This window comes from Etheostoma spectabile, chromosome 3 (assembly GCF_008692095.1).
Source record: "Etheostoma spectabile isolate EspeVRDwgs_2016 chromosome 3, UIUC_Espe_1.0, whole genome shotgun sequence".
NCBI lineage: Eukaryota > Metazoa > Chordata > Actinopteri > Perciformes > Percidae > Etheostoma > Etheostoma spectabile.
This window is the reverse complement of record NC_045735.1, coordinates 29,715,926-29,739,008: the sequence shown is the minus strand read 5'-3', so window position 1 is coordinate 29,739,008 and position 23,083 is coordinate 29,715,926. Positions and strand designations below refer to the sequence as shown.

General features: G+C 40.8%; 1 pseudogene; it reads right to left on the bottom strand.

Annotated features, from left to right (window-relative positions):
• Positions 1–23,083, bottom strand: part of LOC116687032 (extracellular calcium-sensing receptor-like) — a 42,325-nt pseudogene that overhangs the window by 392 nt on the left and 18,850 nt on the right.

Here is a 23,083-nt window from a genome sequence, read left to right as displayed (position 1 = left end):
TCATCAAGATTCTTAAATGGAAAAGGAGGAGAAATTATCAACCAGAGGATACATATGATAACTTGTATTACAGTGAAGCCCACAACAGTGAGTCTTTGCTGTGCAGGCCCAAACCATTTCATAACATAGGCCATTAACACACTAGAGTTTTCCCAGAAACAAGAGATACAGAGAACAAAGGTGAGGCCAATGCTTTGTGTCGCAGCATGCAGGCACCACTCAATGGCCGTCCTATAAGGTCAGAGAACACAGGAACACAGAGTCAAGAGAAGAGCAGCAGGAAGCTCAGCTCGTTGTTGGCCCTGACAATAGGAGTTTTCCTGTATCTGAAGAAAATGAATGCCACAACACCAGTGAAGCATGTTCCAAATAAGGATGCTGCAGTGAGCAGTGCTCCCATAATCTCTTCATATGATGCGATTCTGGAGACCAGTCGCTCGTTGCACACGTGATAGGAACCCCGCAACATTTTTAATCTCGTGAGATCCGATTGTAGCAACTGTAAAGTGAGACAAACAAACGGTACAAAGTAGCCAGTAGCCCTATCTGTCTCCTAAAACAGCCATCAACAAAGCGTTGTCCTAGCCTACCCTCATAATTATGTCTTCCACACCGGTTTTTTTATGTTTCTTATTTAAAAATGGAGGGCTATGGGTCAACCAATAACAACACAGTAACCGGCCAGAAGCCCTAAATTGCTGCTGTGTGGGAAAAACACAAGTTCAATGAAAGTATGAGCAACCTGCGATGGCGATAAACTGTGTACGTTTCTTCCCAGAGCTCTTATTGGGCAGAACTATGAAAGAGATCCTGACAGCTACCCGTGACCACTCACAGGGCTGATGGACATTAACGGATGGAGAAACAGTCCAGGTCATGGTAAAAAGCATCCCCATTGTGAGTCACTGCAACGGCCATGAGCAAGACCGGTTTCTGTATGTGTGATTTTTTGTATTTATTCTTGATCATGTAAGATCCCCAAGCAGTACCAAGGTGCCATAAAAGATCTGTGCAACCCATCTTTGTCTGAAAGCCCGCACCCACTCTAACTTGCCTGTATTAACAGTAATTTGATGCACATCTGTGGAAATCAAAGTGTTGGATTAATGCCCTTTTGAAAGGACTTCTTTGCATGAAGGACATCTAGTGTTTGTTTTTTTTTATATACCCTGCTTGTGTCAGATCATGCTTCAATTGGACAGTGGATGGTGCAGAGAATTTTTGAATGCATCTGTTAACAAGATAAGACAGTTAGTAGCTGCACACCCTGACCATTCACCTGAAATACAGTTAGGGCGATATGACATTTATTGAGATGACACGCTTTGGTGTGCTGTCATCTTCCTCCTGCTCGTCAGGAGCTCGCAGAGTAAACCTGGAACACCCGATTGGTGCCCAGGTTATTTAAACCTTTCTGCAATGCAGCTCCCTGGTCTTGTCTCTCGGCCTGGGCTTGGTTGCTGCGTTCGTGTGCTCTCTGGCTTTGTTTATTTCTCTTTTGGTTTGTGTATGTTGGTAGAACAATTATGTTTCTTGAACTTTCCTCGGCCCCACACACACACACACATCTTCACTTCATGCCCCACTACTCCACTGATCCACTGATTTCTACATCCCACTCTGTAGTACTTTGGCCTAATGGGTTTTGAATTTAATGCATACATTTTTCATAGCCTGGCACACTCAGTTTTCCCGTTAATTTGACGGACTCCTGCCATTCCGAGACAGTTTAACAGCCAGAAACAGCATATCTATTGGGATTAATAACACATTATTTGATCACTGCATATCAAACACTGAATTAGCCAAAAAAACACAATATCTACTGTAATCCGGATCTAGGACAGCTTCTCATTTAATTTCCACACCTTGCTCCATCACAGTATCTATTCTAGATCACAGTGCAGTTATATGTACTGTAAAGAAGACTTTATCTAGAATCTATACGTTATATATAATGTAAACCTCAATAACAGCAGCCCCATTTCTGACAATAAAAAGTTAAATGCATTATCTGTTTGTATAAGCTTAATTACAACGGCTAATACTTGGCTGGTCGGATGAAATACTATCTGTGTTCAAAGTGTTTCTGTAATATGTTTAGCTGTTGGATGAGATGTTGCTGTCAAACACACTACTCCTAGAGAGACTCAGGCATAATGGAAGCTCTGCACAGAAATAATCTAGGGTGTACATGCAAACCTTCACATAGCAGAACCTGACACACTTGTCTGATTCTTCTGAAGACTCGGCTCATTGTTGTCCGCCAGGATACAGATTAAGGAATCCTGGAAATGCCAGTCCAAGTCCTCTTCTCTGTGCAAAAAGCTTTCTGGGTTGTGACTCTAAGGTTGCATTGAATTACCTTTGCAGATACCATCCATGTTCCGGTATCCACTTGACAAGGCTTATACGGAGCAGTAACCACAAACGTTGTAGAAAGATGAAGGACCAGATACTTCGGGTAATTCAGACATGTACTTTGATTGTAAGTCGCATCTGTATAAGAAGGGAAAAAATATCATTTGTACATTTTAAATAAATTGTGGTGTGCAGAATTATTTTTCTACACCCGAGACAGGCCAATAATCTCATTCAAACAGTCTGATTTCAATTTTACAACAAATGATGATTGCTGTGACTCTGGCGCTCACCGCTTATTGTGTGTAAAAAGCCAAAAAAAAAGGTAACAGCTGGTCCTTAGCAGAAATACACCAAGCCACTGCTGACAGTACACTTGCGACAGCTTGCTTTTTCGTGCATACAGTTCTTTCTGTTCTTTGCAACAAGTTCACACAGCCTTTACAGACTCAAGCGGTTCAAGTTCACACGCAGAATAGTGTACAGTCTTTTTTGATTTGTGCCTGTGTGAATCCGTCCTGAGGCAACACTTCTGCAGGAGATCTGACAGTGAAAAAGAACCACAAACGCAATTCATGATCACATCAGGTAACAAATTATTGCATATTATAAGGCCTTAACTACAGCCAACATTGCATTATTAACCACCTGCTCATCATTGTCATTTAAAGCCAATAAATTGTAAAAAAAAAACGGTGCCAACACAGATAAGCATAATGACCCCAGTTAAATATTGTCACTTTTGTATTTATTACCGTAAAATTACCCTAAAATTATCATTGACTCATAAAACTTCGCTAGAGACATGTCCTACATTTTACCTTTGAAGCATCCTCTGCACTGGGAATAAGGCCAGTTTTAAGTTAGGCTGGTTTCCCGCTGAGGAAATCCTTAAACCACAGCTAATGCTGATACATATGTGGGAACCACACTAGGCCCTATCCAGGTACTTAACCACAACCAAAGAGCACACACGGCCCCCCCTTATTCAGATGGGTTACCCACTGAGGAAATCGTTACATTACAGGCGTAATTGCCATGAATCTGTGAAATCCAAAAGCAAGTTAATAAGCCAGATACATATGGAGTAATGGAAGAAAACAGAAAACACTGCAATTTAGCAACATTTACTCACCTGTCACATTCATGTTCAGTTTTCGTTTTTCATGACAAACAGAGTTTTTATGATGATGCCCATTTGAGCGCAGGCCTTTGTCACTTCATCATGTCCGACTGACTGAGCCTGGCCAGATGACCCCATGCAAGTGAACAGTGTTAGAAGACACATGGTGACTGTTGCCATCCCCATCTCAAGCCTCGCCTTTGGCACAGCCCGGATCCGTGCCAGGATGCATTTTATAAGCTTCCCTTTGGCTACTCAGGTGTACGGAGTCAACTTACTTGGTCCAGTCTCTAGAGCTACATGCAACACCTTTTTAATTTGCGTACGACTGATGAAGTCATGGCATGCAGAATGAATCTGACAAGAATACACCCTGGGCCCTGTTTTGCCTAAAACATCATTCTCGGTCAGGTTTTGCATTGCTTCCTGAGACCAATTGGTTAAGGAAGGCCGTTACATTTTTACAGCTATTCTGTAAGCATGCGTCACTATATAGTGAAATAATGTGTAATGACGTTAATCGCATTAACACTACTAATATCTCGTTTTTCAACTGTCATGCAAGCCATGCCTATTATCTTTAATACATTAATTAGCATGCAAGCAGTCACAATTTATAAGACTTTATATTAGAAGGTGCTTTTTTCTTAAGATTCTTTGTTCACTTGTGTTACCATAACTTGAAGCTAGCAAGCTCTTTGGACAGGCCAATGGCTGATGTCTTCTTAACATTTTCGGGTTCCTTCTGAGTGCTGCCCGCGTGGTTATAATATAACAAATTCTCCATAAGGTTCGCTATTATCTAATTTCAAGCACATAAGTCAAACCTGGGATAATCGATGAATAACTATCTGGATGACGGATCTAATTGCCCTTTGCATGTCTTTTTAACAGGTTTTTTACAGATACATTATACTAAGTTACACCAGAAACGCACAGGTGTATAATCATACAAATTTGTTAAGTTTGCTTATTAATGTTCCACAAGCTTTTTCTATGCAGGTGAAGTGCAAACGCAACACATGCTACCCACTGATTTTCGGTAGCGGTTATGTCTGGCCACCATGTCAAAGATCCATAACCCATGCAACAATACATTGTGTGTCACGTTGTGGGAAGACTCTATACAGACCTGGGCTCCTCATTTATAACGTGGCGCACAGCACAAAACAGAGCTGAAAATGTGGGTGTAAACTTGCCGGTGAATGTCTGGTCCTCCAGGCACACTTGACCATGTCGGTACTCACATTTTGCAGGCAATGCAACTGGCGACGCAGACGGTGAGGTGGTGAACCATGCCAACTTTTTGACTTCATATCAATCCTGTTGTCATAAATCCAGTAGTGTTATTCGCGTTTTGAATGACGATAATTGTTCCATAAACACTTTTAATGGCAGCACGATGTAAATACTACATATCTGATCTTTTACTGTGCATAGCGGTTAGCTCACAATCATTAACAATCCTATGATATTCTCCCTTATCGGTCTAACTTTAATATGTTTCGTGACAAAACCGCACTAAGAAGTTTCCTATGGTCATTATTTTGGTGTTAACATAACAATTGCAATGGTCAATAACATAACGATTTATATTTAACATTTGGGCCTTGTACAGGTGGGATAGAGGTTTATTCACATATGCACCCTTGTGGTAATCTGTGATTTATAAAGGAAACATTGTTTTAAAGATGTTCGCATGTAGGAACTCCTAAATCCACTAACACGCACTTCTATGATAAAGGCGACCTGGAGGTGTGTTAGGGATTGTTTTGGGATACACCCTCTTCAAAAAGGGCAAACCATGGAGTGTGCCAATTACAGAGTATCACACCCCCTTCTCATGCCTCCCTAGTAAAGTCACTCCAAGGGGCTGAAAGGAGAGTTCGCCGATAAAAAAAAAAAGGGGGGGAACACCCCTTTCCAGGTTGAAGAGGAAAAATGCGAACACGTTCCCAACTCTTCACTCTGCAGGGATCCGGGAGGGGGCCTGTGGATGTGCCTAGCTATTCTACCATGTGATTTGTGGCTCTGGTGAAGGGGTGTGGATTCGGGGGTCCCGAATCCAGGTACACTTGCGGAAATGGGTTGTCCTCAGGAGGGTTCGCTGACTCTCCCTTGAACTGGGAGAAGTTCAGTCATCTGTGATGTAGCTCGTAGGTAGAGCTGCTGCTCCTTTGTTTTAAAGAACCATTTTTGGTGGTTTGGGGATCTGGTAAGGATTACCCTCTGGGTTCTTCCTAGTAAGTACTTCCGACACGTCTGGCTCAGACGAGGCCTTCGGGGAGACCAGGACTAGGTGGCGGACTATAATCTAATGCCTAAACGGTCTGTCATGCCATTCTCCAGTACATGTGTACATTTCATGTTGACCGGTCACCCATCAATGAAAAGTTAAACAACCCAACAAATAAGGGTACCATGATATGTAATGGAAAATACATTTAAGCATTATTTCATATTGCTGTCCACATATATGTCATCACTATTATTCTTTTAACTTTCTTCGTTTTTTATATTCATATGCATTTATTTTTATATTACTTACCTTTCATATATTCCTGTGTGTTACCCGGGCACTGAAGACAAAACACAGCTGTTGTTTTTCCTAATTTTCAAGTTGATAGTTTGGAGCCTAAAGTCTAAACCAACAGTTTGTCAATGCCCTGTGACACCGGAATCACCAGGCTGACCTCTCACACAGAACTGTCTATTTATCAGTGTGAAGTCCTGAGTCTAAGGACTTGGGACACTGTGACTTGACAGTTGATTTATAATTAATTGTTTTTTTTATAATTAGTGCTCCCGTCCTGCAAGAGAAGTGCCTAATTAGCTGAACGTTTTTAATTTCTATTTTTTGCTCATACACTTGCACACTGCTACGACTGTATCTGTGTAACTGTTTTTTTTGCCTTTTGTAAAATTCTGCAAGGTCTCTAACTACACCAAAAACTACCTGTTCATTCGCTCACTGTCATTTTTTCAAAAAGTCTTATCCCAGGACTTTGTTTCTCTTTGCTAACAGAAACTTCCTTTACCAGAATTGCTTTTTAGCCAACACGAAGTTGAAAGCTGAAAACTTCCACTTGCTGATTTATTTAGCGTAACATGTTATAAGTTCCTTCAATAATATTTTACAGTTTATGTTTTGTGTTCAATGAGGGAAATATCTATTTGAACCAAAAAAAAATCCTGAAATATACCTTTTAAATAGGTGCCATTATTGGGTGTTGTGCCTGGGCGTACAGTGTCCCTGCACACTAAGCATCTACTTTGTCAACCCTCGATCCCCTCCCCACACAACCCTTAAAGCCGTGCTTCCCCTCCCTGGTCCCCCTCATCCTTCCGCTATCAGCCACTCCTCCCTCACCACTGGAACTGTCCCTACTCTTTCAAATCTGCTCCATCACCCCTATTTTGAAAAACTGGTGCGACCCATCCAACTTATTACAAAACTTCCGTCCTCTCATCCAATCTTCCCTTTCCCTCTCCAAAATTTTGAAAAAACATCTCAACTCTTTCTCACTCCATCCTACAATAACCTCATGACCATTTTCCCGTCCGGCTTCCTCCGCCCCCTTCCATAGCCTAAACGCACTCATCAAAAATCCCCAACGCCTCCTCATGGCAGCTGATTTCTGGACTCCTCAGCCTCCTCATCCGCCTCAACCTGATTTCCGGGCATTTGACACCATCTGTCCGCAGGGGGGGAGCCACTCTCCTCAATAGGCTACTTCCACACCCCACGGCCGTTCGAACTGGTTCACATTTACCTCTTGGTCTCCACACCCAGTTCCTTCACTCAGGTCTTGTAAATCCATTCCCTCCGCAGTTACTTCAGGTGTGCCCCAGGGCTCTGTCCTGGGGCCCCTACTCTTAAGGTATTTCCTGCTTCCCCTGACAAGTCTTCCCGAAATTTAACATTCACTTCCACTGTTACGCCAATGACACTCAGCCCTACCTCTCCACCAACCCTTGTCCACTCTCCCGCCCACCTCCCTTACAGATTGCATCTCTGAATGAAAACTGGCCTCACCTAAACTTCCTCAATAAATTAAACAGTACTGCAACCGAGGTCTCCTCATTGGCACCTAAAACCACTCTTTCCAAACAGACATTTTTGTTTTCTCACATTGACAACTGCTCCTCCTCACCCTCCTCACCAAATTAAGAGTCTGGGTGTCATCCTGACAGCACAATTATCCTTCAACCCCAACACAATAACATTAACCCAATCTGCCTCTTCCACCTACGGTAACATCATATCGACTCCGCCCCTCCCTTTACCCCCCAAACTGCTGCAATCCTTTTCCACAGTATCATCACTTCCCTCTCGATTTTGCTTCTCTCCTCCTCTTGGGTCTCACCACAGATCCCTCCATAAACTTAATTGGTCCAGAATTCAGCTGCCCCGCATCATTACTCAAACCCCCTCCTCCACCAACCTCACTCCTGCCTCCAACAGCTCCAACTGCTCTTCCATTCCGTATCCAATTCAGAGTCCTCTATGTAGCATTTGAGGCCTCCACACCTCGCCCCCCCTATTGCCTGATCCCTCCAGCTTCCCACGCCCTCCGCCGCTCCCACAGATCCTCTTCCTCCACAAACCTCTCTGTCCCCTCCACCCGTCCACCACCATGGGGGGCAGAGCATTCCGGCCGCTCTGCTCTCCGTCTCTGAACTCATTAACCCCCCAACTCAGAAACCTTGATTCATTCCCCCTTTTCAAGTCTCACTAAAACACATCTGTTTAAAACTGTCTATTCGTTCCCCTAACTTTCTATTGCTCTGCCTTTTCCTGTGTTTTGCTGTATAGTATTTTGTTTGTTTGCTGTTTTATAGTTTGTGTTGTTTTGGCTGTTTTATATTTATTTTGCTGTTATAATCGTATTTTCTTGTTTTGCTGTGTAGTAGTAATTGGTTTTTGCTGTTGTATAGTATTTGTTTTGTTCATATTCTTTGTTTTTTGCTGTTTTATTTGTTATAGTATTTGTTTTGGTTTGTTAATCTATGAATTCCCTTTGCGGGGGGTGTCCCCGTGAGTGCCATAAAGGCGCCTTTGATTAAAATGTATTATACTTATTATTATTCATTAATACGGAACATATTTTATACTGTTATGCCTTTGTTGGGGCTATGTTGGGAACTAAGGCTTACAGCAGCAGCTTGATTCACATATTAGGGGACATTTGGACAGGAGATGGAGGGCCTTGATGCTTTCAACTAAAACGGTACGTACTCGGAAAATTTTTGAATCGATATTGCCAAATATAAAATACCACATGTATGTCCGTTTGGTGAATAGGGCAACCGGGAATGTCAGCAGACCGTATTTTGAGCAAAAAAAAAAAGAAAAGCTTCATTGTTTAAGAAGCAACACATTTACATGTTTGTAAAAGGATTTAATTACATGACCCTATTTGCTCTGCTTGAAGCAATATGCCAACTGTGTTTCCCTGTTGTTGGGGCCAAAGGATGAAGCAATCTGCGGGTTTAATCTCGAGGGTCGCCGTTTTAAGGGTCCTTGCTTTCCCACTGGAGTCATGCCACTGATGTAATTTAATTTCACTCCTCAAACTCATGCGTCATTCATATTGGTGCATTATTTTTCTTCCCCTGTATTTTTCTGTGTTGTTTTATTGTGGGTACCCATGTACCTTTATTTCTGCTGTATTGCATCATTGTATGTTTGAACTTGAGAGTCTGAAGGAAAACTCCTTTCATTTACTTTCCCTTCACATGCTCTCTTTATCCACCATGGTTGCTATTAAACTTTTAATTGATTGTGCTTTAGATATTTCTTAAGAAAACTTTGTCAAAGCTGAAATAAGCTTAGAGTAAGTCCCAGTTCTTTCTGTTTGCCATGAACATGTAAACTAGATTAGATTGACAAGCAGTACTGGCCCCCATATTATAATCAGCAGTACTTTGACAATTTTGGATATTATATCCTCAGTAATCGACAAGATCTGCGATTATAAAGTGACTAATCCCTCTTTTAATGTAGACATTCTTTACATTGCTTATATTTATAATGTCAGAAGCGCATTGCTCTGCGATTTGTAAAAAAAAGACACACAACAACTGTAAATATAGTTAAAGATGTATTCACTCGAAAACACATGCATTTGCCTTAAGGGACACTAGTTACAACCGAAGAAGCACAGATTACATGTTTTGTTAAAGAGGAAAAGTACCTTAAGTGGATTTTGGGTAGTGGTTATAACGTGTATTGGTTGTTAGATGTCTTCCCATTATGTGTTTCTTATGTTCTTCTCAGTTTTAACAAATTATGTAAAAAATTTTGTGGCATAAAAATGCAGAAACAATCCATAACTGAGGCCAAAATAGCAATATTTCCACAGCTACAGTGACTTCCCAGGAAGCTGACATAGCTGGATAAAAGTGATCCAGAGTGCGCACCCGAGATATCGCATGCTGCAGGTATCAATTTAGCTTCATTGAACTTATCAGGTAACTTTCGAGCCCCCCAAAATGCGAGTACATAACATGAACAGCAAGGAGCCCTATGTATCCTAACACACTACCCAAACACACCAGTGACCCTAGGCTCAGCTCAAGAATAATCTTCTCTTGAAATGGTTCTTTTTTGAAAAGGAAGGAGGGTTGGATTATCAGCCAAGTATGCAATAAGAACCTTTATGAGAGTGAAACCCAGAAACAGTGAGGTTTTCGCTGTGCAGTCCCAAACCATTTCATTACATTCTACCTGGAAAGTGTGGCCCTGAAGGCCATTCACACACTATAGTTTTCCCCATAACACAAGAGATACAGAGAACAAAGTGATGCCTGAATGCTGTGTTCTCAGCAGCAGACGCACTCAGAGGCCGCCTTATTAAGGTCAGATAACACAAGAAACACAAGGTCAGGCGGAAGAGCAGGAGGAAGCTCAGCTCAGCTTTTTTTTTGGCGTCGTACACTTGGGTTTTCTCTGTGTGCCATAGAAGATTAGCGTTGTGATCATAGTTAGAAAAACTCCGCAGAGACGATAAGCTCACAATGTCCCATTATTTCATCATATTCCAAACTCTAGTTCTTTAGGGATGCAGGCCTCTATGCTTTGTTGGACCAGTATCTGGGGAGCATTTGCATACAGTCTACTGACTCTGCAACAAAAAAAAAATTAAAACAGAGAAAACATGAGTTAATTCTATGTATTCTGAGTGGTTTGGACATCACACTTGCATTTACTGAGTTCTGTTTACTTTTCCTTCATCTCAGCCTGTGTAATATGGCATTGCGTTCTAAACACACATGAAATCCTGCTACAGTGTTTATTTACCTGGTTAAATTACTGATCTCTCCTGCTGGACAGGGTATCAATATAACAGCCGACTGGCTTCCCTGCCTGCTTGAACCTTACGCGTTCCTGGGCGACAGCTCTCACTGCAAATTGAGACAGTAACCTCCTACACACATACACAATGCATAAACACAAATCATTTGGCATATTAAATATTTACACTTAAATCACCTCCCAATTATAAAACCCTACCCATTTCAAGATTTTTGAACAATCACCTTTACGTAATCGTAAACAATTAACAAGGCCAAACGCAGTGTCTGCATTACCTCAGTCAGCCCTTTCCCCGAACAACTGGTTTGTTCACAGTTTAACCTGATGTCTTTCCTGGCGAGAGAAGCATCGTAATCCCAACTCTTACTACTTCCAGGTTCCTTTTTGTATTTGTAAAAAACAAGTCATATTTTGGCGGTGAGATGGGTTCTCCTTAATACTGTCAAGAATAAACTCTTTCCCCCCTTCCTACAGTGGTGAAATTCACAGGTTTGAGATATTGCAGGACCGTGGAACTATATATGTAGAAGTATATAATATATATATAAATTATATATATATATATATAGACAGGATAATGAGAATTCTCTTTGTTATCCACGTCACACTGTAACTGATGGTTCCTTCACCTGCCATGATTGATGTGTTTGAATACCACAGCTCCCATTTGAAAATGGCCCTTTACCCTCCTCACTTTAATTAGGTTGTCAAGTGCATATCCAACTGCATAAACTGACTTGGTATACATTATTGGTGAATCATAGCTCAGCAACCATCATTAACTGGGATTAACATTCTGCAAGCTTTCAAAACCCGCTGCAAACGACTTTCTTTGTGTGTTTTGCAGTGCCTTCAGAGCACAGCCACCCACCGTCTTCCCATAAATCTCTGACAACTGACTGTCATGAGAACTGTGAGTGGTCTGAGCCCCGCCTCAGGTGCTCCTACCAGCCCCTGGATCTAGTTTGCTGACAGTAAACAAGTGAGCCTCACCAGGAGCCTGTGTGTCTCACTGTCAGTAGCATAGTAATCTGTGATCCAGGCGTCACTGCCCACCCACTGCAGTCCCTGTAATGTTCTGTTTGTAACACTTCAGTCCATACACATTCATTTTCTCTGTGAGACACAAAAGCCATGATCATTTGGACGTGGCATGCTTAACAATCTCTATTATCTCTGTGCCTATCATGTGGATCTGACGATGAAAATCTTCAGTACTCAATCACACGGCCATTTTCTGTGCAAGCTGGACAAATGTGCTATCCAGTTGAGCCATTATTCATTAATCCACAGCTAGAGCCCAATTCCAGTTCCACAAATGCTGACCAGCTTTGTCCAATGCCCTGCTCTGAAAGTAGTCACGGGAATAGTTCTCAAAAAAAAAAAGTGGGATACTCTTTCCTGTTGCTCAGACAGGCACCAGGTGGCAAAGGCTCAATCCGCAATGAAAGATACCACAGCTTACTGTCAATTGCACATTTTTAAAGAATTATTGCATAATGACCATTTTGATTCATGTTCCAGTTACCTTTTGTAGAAAGGAATAGAATATACAGACAACACACTCAATATGGACTTCACAGTAACTGAAATGCATTTTCTTCTTTGACTACCACAGGCATAGATATGAAACCTTCCAACAAACTTGTGCAATGCAATAGTTGGACTTGAGCCTGAATTTCCCAAGATAGTTGCACTGTCTCAGTTTAGTGCTATGCATCACTGTCTTTTGCCTTCCGTTGTGCCTCTCACGTGCCAGTGCAGCCCAAGTATGTCCATATTGCCACAATTATTATTATCTTTACCAGTTTTAACATTAGGTAGCAAATCGATTTGCATTGATCTCATTTAACAGCAAATATCACTGTTGAGCAATGGAATGCTCTAACCTTGAAGCGGGGTGATTAAATGGTTACATTTTTGTGTTAAAGTCTCAATTACAAACAAAATTACATAAACTTTTTTCTAAATAGGTCCCCATTACATACTTTTGCATTTTCGTACATCTGGAATGGTCTGAATGCCGTTGATTACATAATCCTGCCCCGTGCGAGATGAAAAAATGCCTCCAAACCAGGTCGCTCATCTTGGCATAGTTATGTGGTTGTGGGACCTTGCGACGGCACCCAGAGTCTCCGCTCCTCATGAGCAGACACAAAAGGAAAGCCTGTAGCAATGACATAGCTCTGCTCTTCAGGTCACCCAATCAGCTCTACAGCTCGTAGCAGGGAGTATACAACAACACGGGGGAGTTATCATGTGTGAACTAAGCCTCAGGGACACAGCGGAAACCAAACCTTTACAACCAAATGTGTTTTGTCTGTAAATTTTTTAGGCTTTTATTAAAATTGTATATATATGGATTAAATGTAAGTGAAAGCATTAAGAAATTAGTTTAGGTCCTGTGGCATCATTTGCACCTATTTTTTATGCATATGTAAGTTGATATATTACATGTATTTGGTTGTCAGCAGTGCCGATGATACTTTGCCATGTGCTTTTTATTGGCTTTCTATACCGTTCTATTGAGTGTTTTGTTATTTTAAATATCCTAAATAGCTATGTCCCAAATTAAATGTTTAGGCTACGTGGAAATATATAAATGCACAGTACAAGTCTTCAGTTAAAAATCTAAGACTCTATTTGATTCACATTAACAATGTGATTATGTAAAACTTTCATGACACTGAAATACCTTTGCTAATATATTGTTAAGTTAGTTTTCAGAGTGAGTTTGAGGCCCCTTTCCCCATTCAGATTCTTTTTGTATTTTTCTCAGGTTTCATAAGATAAGATAACATTTTGGAATAAAAAAATACAAAGAGCAGTCCAAACGTGAGGCCTAATAGCAATATCTCCACAGCACGCTGAACTTCCAGAGAAGGCTGACATACGCTGGGAATAAAAGTAATCCGAATCGGCGCAGAATATCAGCATGCTGATGTGAATAACTTTGGCTTCATTAAACTTATCAGGCAGTTTTCCTGGCAGAAAAGCAAGAATGAAACTAACATGGCCAGAATTCCTATGTACCCAGTACCGCCCAAAACCTACAGCTGAGCCCAGAGCACAACTCTAGTGATTTTGGTCCTGGCATTTCCTAAATTTGATATGGTAAAGGAGGAAATTATTACCCAGAGATCATATGCTAACTTGTATTAGCGTGAAGACCCACAACAGTGCGTCTCTGCTGTGGCCGGCCCAAACCATTTCATAACATTACTACCTGGAAGTGTGGCCCTGAAGGCCATCACAAACCACTGTTATTTTCCCCCAAACACAAGAATACAGACACAAAGGTGATACAAATCTGTGGGTCGCAGCATGCCGGACCACCCGAGGGCCGGCCCTATGAAGGTCAGAGCACACAGAGAAACACATATTCAAGGAGAAGATCGCAGAAGCTCATCTCAGAGTTTTCTTGGCCCTGACAATAGGAGTTTTCCCTGGAGCTAAGAATAATGAATGCCACACAGCAGGTGTGCATGTTCCTAATAAGGATGGCCTGCATTGAGCAGTCGCTCCCCAAATCGCTTCATATGATAGAAACTCTCCCTCCCTTCTTCCCCCAAGCACTCGTCTCTCATTTTCCAGAACTCGGTGGCATCCGACACAGTGATGGAATCCTGAAATAATATATATTAAGGCAGTTTTTAGACCTTATCATTTATTATTTTGTTTTGTCTCTATGTTATGGTATGTGTGATGCCTACAAAACAGACACTATATACATAAAGAGAATTGATAAGCCTTAGACAAATCTAAGTGTTCAGCTGGTATATCATTAGAAATTTGTTTTACAAGAACCGCACAACAGGAATTTCTCTTTACAAATCCTTTTTTTTTCTTGTATTTCTTCATAACTGTGACTCAATATTTTTTTAAATGGCCGACTTTTAAGGGCTGCTGTACAAACACAATTTCATCCACTCTCCCGCAATTATACAGTTTCAGAGAGAGAGTAGAGAGACAAAATGTCCTAACCTCTGAACTAATCCAAATCTACATGCTCACAACCTGAGTACATACTAGGCCTTTCTTTTTAATTTAAGTCATCTGACCCTTTATGACCATTTGTGACATTTTAACCAACATACTAACACCTGTAACGTTGCTTATTTTCTCCCACCGCTGACACTTCAACAGTCATAGCAGCAAACAGCTTTCCCTTTCTGGAGAACCTTACAGTTCCTGGAGGACATTTCTCACTGCAACCTGAAAGGCACCTGCAGGAAAAAAACAGAATAATGACCATTCACTTCCACCAGGTTGTGGCTTTGCAACCTGTCGTATTCCGAAACAATTGTACGACTTTCCACTATCCTAGCATAAAATCACTGTAATAACCTTCAAGTGAATCACATGTAACTTACCTGTTGTGAGTTCTGTGCCCAAATTACGAACTTTTTTTACATATCCTCTGTCTTGTCTGCAGGTAGAGAATGCATCATAAAGACAACTGTGACAAAGTCCCAATGCCATGTTTCTTTTGGCGCCAGTTTATAATTTCCATACTTTGCTGCTGGGTCTCCATCTCATTAAAAGTACATCATCTGGCTTCCTAGGTTTTGAATTTAATCTTTTTCATGCGCTGTAATCTAATGAAATATTCATTATGTGATCTTATCCGACCAACCTCTTTTAGGCTTCTTGGCACCACACATCAAGACTGCAACCTGCATTTTTGAAAAATGTTAATCTTTCCCCTTGTGATAATGAATTTTGTCAAAACCTTCATACAACGAATACAACAAGACTTGAAGATAAGAATCTGAGTCTTTGGGTTTCAACTCACCCTAAATGGATTAGTGCACCTTGTTACAGTTAGGTTAAGCTGAGGATATTGAAGTGCACTGGGCCACAGTCATACCTCCTTTATAGATATTGTAAAAGTAGCATGAGCGACATATCAGTGAAGCTGTTTTTTACTCCGTTATATCCCTTCCGGCAGTACATTCTCTCTTGCTTCCCTGATGACGACGTTGTTTTTTGACTTGCAGCTAAACAATGGTCCTCCCCAACTCTGGAAACATTTTCACTTACTAGATGAATTGAGAGGCTTCACATCCAACCCCATGAACTCTCTCATTCCCTGCATCTGCTTTGGGGATGGACAGGCCTATGGCACCATCTAAATGGGATGGCCTATACATGGCTGCGTTTGGGATCAGAGATCCCGGCCTCCGTGCCTACCCATTTTGGTAACCATTCGATTTGCGGAGAAACAACTGTTGTACTAACGCAATAATATCAGTGGGGAGAGGAAAGATGATACAATTCACCTTGAATGGAAGCTTGATAATGGTCAATTATCTTTTGTATTTTTTTTTTTTTTTTATTCTGGTTGGATCTGTTCTAAAGAAAGCTACAGAGTACTCTATACAAAATGCCAGATGCTTGTCAGTTTCTGTAAATATGGCCTGCCATAATTACCATAACCACATTTGTTCTAATGTTTCCCCAACCCAAGCCAACCAAAGTGCTTGACCACGGGGCCAGGGCTCCCCCCCCTGCTCTGAATAGTCACTGGGTCTTGTCCTAAGGAGGATGGGTACTTGTTTTATCACTCAGACAAGCCAAGTAGCAAATGGCTGATCTAAGAAACAAAGAATGATTTCCAAAGAAAGATAGCTAGTTATAAACTTTACAATCAACTAAAATCTTTGAAAAAGACCCTATGCTCATGATCTCTGCAAGAATACAATTTAATTGTTTCACAATTACGCACCATTGATATAAATGGTCCAATGACAGTAGGACAGCCATGCAAGGAGAGAAGAGGTCTCTCCCCTAATGGCGCAGCACCTGTGCATGCTGGTTACATGTGTGCCGCGAGAGTGCAGATAATATCTCATTACCATTAGCCAATGCCAGTGCCACACCCTCACACTTCTGGCATGGATTTACGGCATCATAAATTGTTAGCCCAGAGTGATACCAGCAGTAGGTCTGTGCTGTTATTAATCTCTCTATGCAAAGAGCATAGCCTGGAATACTGGAAACCTCTGAATTTAAACTTAAATGCAGACAGTTAATATTTGGAAATTGAAACAATATATAGATATATATATAATATATATATATATATATATATATATATATATATATATATGGACTCAGTTTGATAACTTGTTTTGTAATCAGTACCAACTTCTTCTAGATATTTTAACTCTCAATACATTACTAAATAATAATTTACCTGGTGCATTCCAGGCAGTGGTTTGTTGGTCCGTAGGAGTATTGCTGTTTTACCACGGCTGTTGAAAGAGAAGATTCGCCCAACATAATGTCCCCCATCCATAGTTAGCTGGGGTTCTCAGTATCCCCTCCTCCTTCTGCACACCAGCTCCTCAGCCTGAAGAGGACAACACCACTAACACAGTTTGTAAGAGTGCCCAACCCGCTCTGGCCACCTGTGTCTAGACAACCATAACGTTCTGAGAGAGCTGAACACCACTAGGTTGCATCCCTGTACAAAGGGGCATCAACGCTCTTTAATATGCATTTTGGGAGTGAGCATAAAAAATAGAACATTATGTTTTTTTTGTCCTGTGGACCCACAAGCGGGGTGAGAGGAAAGAGTTTCCCAACCAAACAGTTTAAGCCTTAGACTATTCTTAACTGTGTATATATCACTCTTTGTGTTGTAAAAAGGGGTATTTCTCCTTTTATATGATTATTCAAGTCTTTATGGATGCAAAATTTATATTTCAGTTATAATTTTAATTTAAACATGTAAAAATATTCAGGTGAAGGTATGCAAGTTTAGAGGATTCCACTCTTTTAGGCTCACGCTGAATGCCCTGGAAACAGTACAGTCCGTTTTAAAAGGCATTAACTTTACTCCAGTCTCTCTTAACTTTTGGGGACTCTTCAAGGTCTTTCCCTTGTCAAGGATTGTGCTTTATGAGATTTCTGGACAAATGAGTATGCACAAGGCTCTCACGGTGCAAGTAAGGAAGGAGAGTTTTTATTAATGGGACCTCCCAATTTCATCTCTGCTATTTGCAGTCAATGTAATCTTATCACACTGAAATGATGTGCAAGGAAGCAATCTAACAATTCAAAATAATGGGACCATTTCGCCATATCGTATTTCTCAGTTTTTGTCTAATTTTGCTACAATGGTGCCTTATTCGAGGTTAATGTACTGATCGTACTGTAAAATTAAGAGAATGTTATTTTTTTTGAATTTATTACAATGTAATTTGGATGCTGGAGTATTTATTGTGCCTCAGCTGCGCATGCTGAGACACCTCCTAATAAATACTTTTTAGCAGTGACTAAACCCTAAGGTCCCAAACGATATAATCTAGTCATGTATTTGTTGATGACTTCTCCTGTTGAAACATGACATAAATTGTATTTGATAGGTTTCTTTTGGGGCATTATACGCATGTGGTTTCAAATTATCATAATGTGTTGGCGACTGTGTTTCTTCACTTGCCAAAGGACACATTAATTCACTAGTTTTAGGTCTAATTCTATAGACAGTATGCAAGTAACGCAATCTACGTAGTTGGAGTTACCGCATTATTTGAATAACTGTTAATTCCTTTTAGACCATTTAATATTTGTTGTTTTTGTCTAATTTGGAAAAAAAAGGTTTGGGTAGTGTTAGATTTGGTTTGGCTTATTATTTATATTCATTACAGTGCATAATTTAGTGTTTGTGTCCTAATAAAGGTATACCTTTCTGGTCACACTGATCTACAGAATTCCGTGAAAGAACTGTCCCATTAACTCACAATCCTGTGGCAGTTTTCCACGGAATCGCCAAAGATTCCCTGATGGCACACGGAATATTCCGTTACATGACCGGCCCCCTTAATTAAGGAAAGGTCGTGGGTGATTGGACCACAACCGTACATTTAGGAAAAGAAGAGCGGTACGGCCGTGTCCAGCGGACGGACCGCCCTATACGTGGATGGGTTGGTTTAGAAAAAATGATCTTTCAACGATTATTTAAGCCAGGCTGATCTGTTTAGTAAAGACCATCCTTTCTTAGAATGATTTAAAAAGTACCCTCATTTTACGTATTGTTTATGTTTTGTAAAAAAAGTGGGACTGAGAATACTAACAGTGTAAATTCAAGCTAGCTTCGTAAAATGAAGAAAGATGTCTATGGCCGACACTGTCCAGTCACACTAATAATGATTATGTAAAATTTTTCACGGCACTTGAATACTTTATACCATTTGTTATGTTTTCAGAGTGTTTGAGGCCCCCTATCCCGTTATATTCTTTTTTGTTGGGGTATTCTCTTCTTAGGGTCGTAGATAATATAATGAATTTTCGCATAAAATATACAGAGCATCAAAAATGCATGCCTGAATGGCCAATATCTCCACGCCCACTAAACTTCCCAGGACATACAGTACTCTGGGATGAAATTGATCCATACTACGCCGAATAATCAGCAGCAAAGATGATAAATTTGGCATCATTGAAATTAGCAGGCGGTTTCCAGGCCAAACTAAGCCATAATGACACAAGACATTGCCGAAGTCCTTTGTACCCCAAGGACAGCCAAAAACCTACAAAAATAAATTGCTTAGACAACAGCACAAAACTTTTTCCACAAGGCGGCTTATCCCGAGCTCCCTGTGCACATCCTATTTCTTCACTTCCAGCCAGTGTGCTAGCATTAATTGTGTCTGTGTACAATGTAAATCTGGTTAAATTGGTTATCACAGCCAAGATTTGGTAAGGTAGTAGATTTCTGTTTACGTCTTTTGTTTTCCTAGTTTTTTTGATAATGAGTATGTTAGTAATTTTCCTTAGTTGAGGGAGGAAAAAGTTATTTGATCCCCTACTATTTTGTAAATTTGCCGCACTGACGAGAGAACGATCAGTCTAATAATTTTAATGGTAGATTTATTGAACAGTGAGGGACAGAATAACAACAAAAAATCCATAAAAACGCCTGTCACAAATGTTCTTTAATGAGGGAAAGCTGTGCAGTATTGAGCCCTCTGCAAAACTACTTGGTGGCAAAACCCTGTGTTGGCAAGGTCGACGTTTCTTGTAGTTGGCCCATGTTTACACACGTCTCCGGAGGGATTCTGTCCCACTCCACTCCTCTTGTGCGGATCTTCCTCCAAGTCATCATGTTTCAAAGGCTGACTTTGGCAACTCAAACCTGCATCTCCTCCCAGTTTTCTATGGATTAGGTCTGCGACTGACAGGCCCTCCAGGACCTTACTGTGCTTCTTCGTAGCCACGGTCCTTGTTTCCTTGCCGTGTGTTTTTAGATCGTTGGAATACCCGATCGCTGTCCTGCTGAATAAACCATCCACGCCTTTTCATGCCCTGGCTGAGGGAGGAGTTTCCCGTCCATCGTCCCTTGATGTCAGTGAATTGTCCTGTCCCCTTAGCGGAAAACACCCCAAGCAATAATAACCCTCCAGTTGACGGTGGTGATGGTGTTCCTTGGGGTCTAGGCAGCCTTCCTCTTCCTTTCAAACACGGCCAGTTGAGTTATTGCCAAAGAGCTCCATATTGGTCCTACATCGACCACAACACGTTCACCCAGTTGTCCTCGTGAATGCAGTCAGATGTTCACCTGGCACATTTCAGACGGCCCATGTCTAATGCTCCTTTTTTGACAGGGGCCCTGCGTGCGCTGCTGATTCCGTCCTTATGCATAGTGTGTTACCAAGGTTGTCTTGGTGACTATCGTCCCCAGTTGCCTTGAGATAATGACAATATCCTCCTGTTAGTTTCTGGGCTGATGTCTCACGTTCCATGATCATTGCAACGCCACGAGGTGAGATCTTGCATGAAGCCCCAGGTTGAGGGAGACTGACAGTTCTTTTGTTTTTTTTGCCATTGTGAATAATTGCACCAACTGTTCACCTTCTCACCAAAGCTGCTTGAGATGGTCTGTCGCCCCTTCCAGACTGGTGTGGTCTACAATCCTTGTCCCTGACATCCGCGCGAGCTCTTTGGTCTGTCAGGTGGAGACTTTGTAATATGATTAGATTGATTGATTGATTGATTGATTGATTGATTATTGATTCTGTGACAGGTGTCTTTTATACAAGGTAACACCTGAGATTAGGACACTCCTTTAAGACTGGCCTCCTAATCTCAGCTCGTTACCTGTATAAAAGACACCTGGGAGCCAGAACTCTTTCCTGATTGAGAGGGGGTCAAATACCTATTTCCTTCATTACATGCATTTAATTTATGAACATTTGATTCACAGTGCGTTTTTTGGGATTACTCTGGTTGTTTTTCTCTGTCTCTCACGTTCAAATAAATCTACTGCAAAATTATAGACTGATCATTTCTTTGTCCGTGTGCAACATTCCAAAATCAGCAGGGGATCAACTACTTTTTTTTTCCCTCCCTGTAAAACAGTGCAGAATTAGCAGTTCAAGTTTTCTCAGGGGTGGTGTTCATGATTAGGGAAAAGGAGCAATGAGAGTGAAGTAATAAACTTTATATTTTTGTTTTTGTAAGACCTAATGTAAGTTCACTCATATATTGGATGGTAGAATCGTGTTAGTTCTGATCCCCACAGTGGACAAAGGTCATGTTATGATTGATACAATTTAATATTATTTGTGCCAAATACAATGCTGTCATTAGATGATATTTCACAATATACCTTGGGAGAAAGATTACAGATTACAATACAGTTAAATATAGATTGATCTAATGAAGTTGACTTGGACCGTTTGTCCCTGTAAAAATTATAATGGATCCACTGTTGTTTTAAGTTTTGAAGATTTTGGTGGCCTCCTTCCCCCTCATGTTTCTTTTTGTATCTTCTTCTCTGTTTCAGGTAAGATAATATAACTTTTGGAATGAAACTCCCAAAATAGCATCCAAACTGGAGGCCAGAAGAGCAATATCTCACAGCAACACTGAACTTTCCAGAGAGCTGACCTATGCTGGGATAAAGTGATCCAGTACGCGCAGATATACGCATGCTGAGTGATAAAATTGCTTCATGAAAATTACAGGCAGTTCCGGGCCAAAAGCAGAATTAAACATAATATGCCAGAATCTATGTCCCAAGTACAGCCCAAAAACCTACAGCTGAGCCCAGAGCACACTGTAAGATGAATTTTATGCTTAAAATTCATCAGAGGTCTTAAAATGGAACAGAGGAGAAATTATCAACCCGAGGATACATATGATAACTTGTATTACAGTGAATCCCACAACAGTGAGTCTTTGCTGTGCAGGCCCAAACCATTTCATAACATACTACCTGGAAGTGGCCCTGCAAGGCCATTAACACACTAGAGTTTTCCCAGAAACAAGAGATACAGAGAACAAAGGTGAGGCCAATGCTTTGTGTCGCAGCATGCAGGCACCACTCAATGGCCGTCCTATAAGGTCAGAGAACACAGGAACACAGAGTCAAGAGAAGAGCAGCAGGAAGCTCAGCTCAGAGTTGTTGCCCTGACATAGGAGTTTTCTGTTCTGGAAGAAAATGATGCCACAACGCATTGAAGCATGTTTCCAGATACGGATCTGGAGGGCAGTGAGCAGTGCCCCATAATCTCCTTCATAAACTAGAACTCTGCCTCCTTCTTCACACAAGCATCTCTTCTCTCATTTGACCAGAACTCAGGGGGGCATCGCACACAGGTGATGGAATCTAAATAATATATACGAAAGCAGTTATTATACCTAATACATTTAGTTATGTTGATTTGTCTCTGTAATTATTTGGGATGCATAAAACAGACCTATATACCTATAAGATAATTGGATAGCCTTAAGACACATCTAAATGTTCGCATGGCTTCAGCATGAATGAACGTGGTTTTATAAGATCAGCACAAACAGGAATTCTCTTGACACATTAATATGTTTTCATTTCTTTCTTAATAAACTTGCTTTTGTACACACATATATAATTCATATATATAATGTATATCTATTGTTATCCTATATATATATATATATTATATATATATATTATATATCTAATATATAGTTGTGGGTGTGTGTTAAAATGTCAATTTTTAAGGGCTGGCTGTACAACAGACTATTCCATTAGTTTCAGAGAGAGATGTCCAAACCTCTGAAATGAATCTAAAATCTGCATGCTTCCACATACACACTGAGTAAATACTAGCAGTTTTATTGAATTTAATTCAGCTGAACCCTTTAAATGACCTTTTTTGACGATTTTCACCATATTACTACACCTGTAATGTTGCTTATTTCTCCCTCTGTGGGCGCATCGTAAACAGTCATAGCAGCAACATGGCTTTCCTTTCTGGAACCCTTACGAGTTTCCTGGAGGACATTTCTCA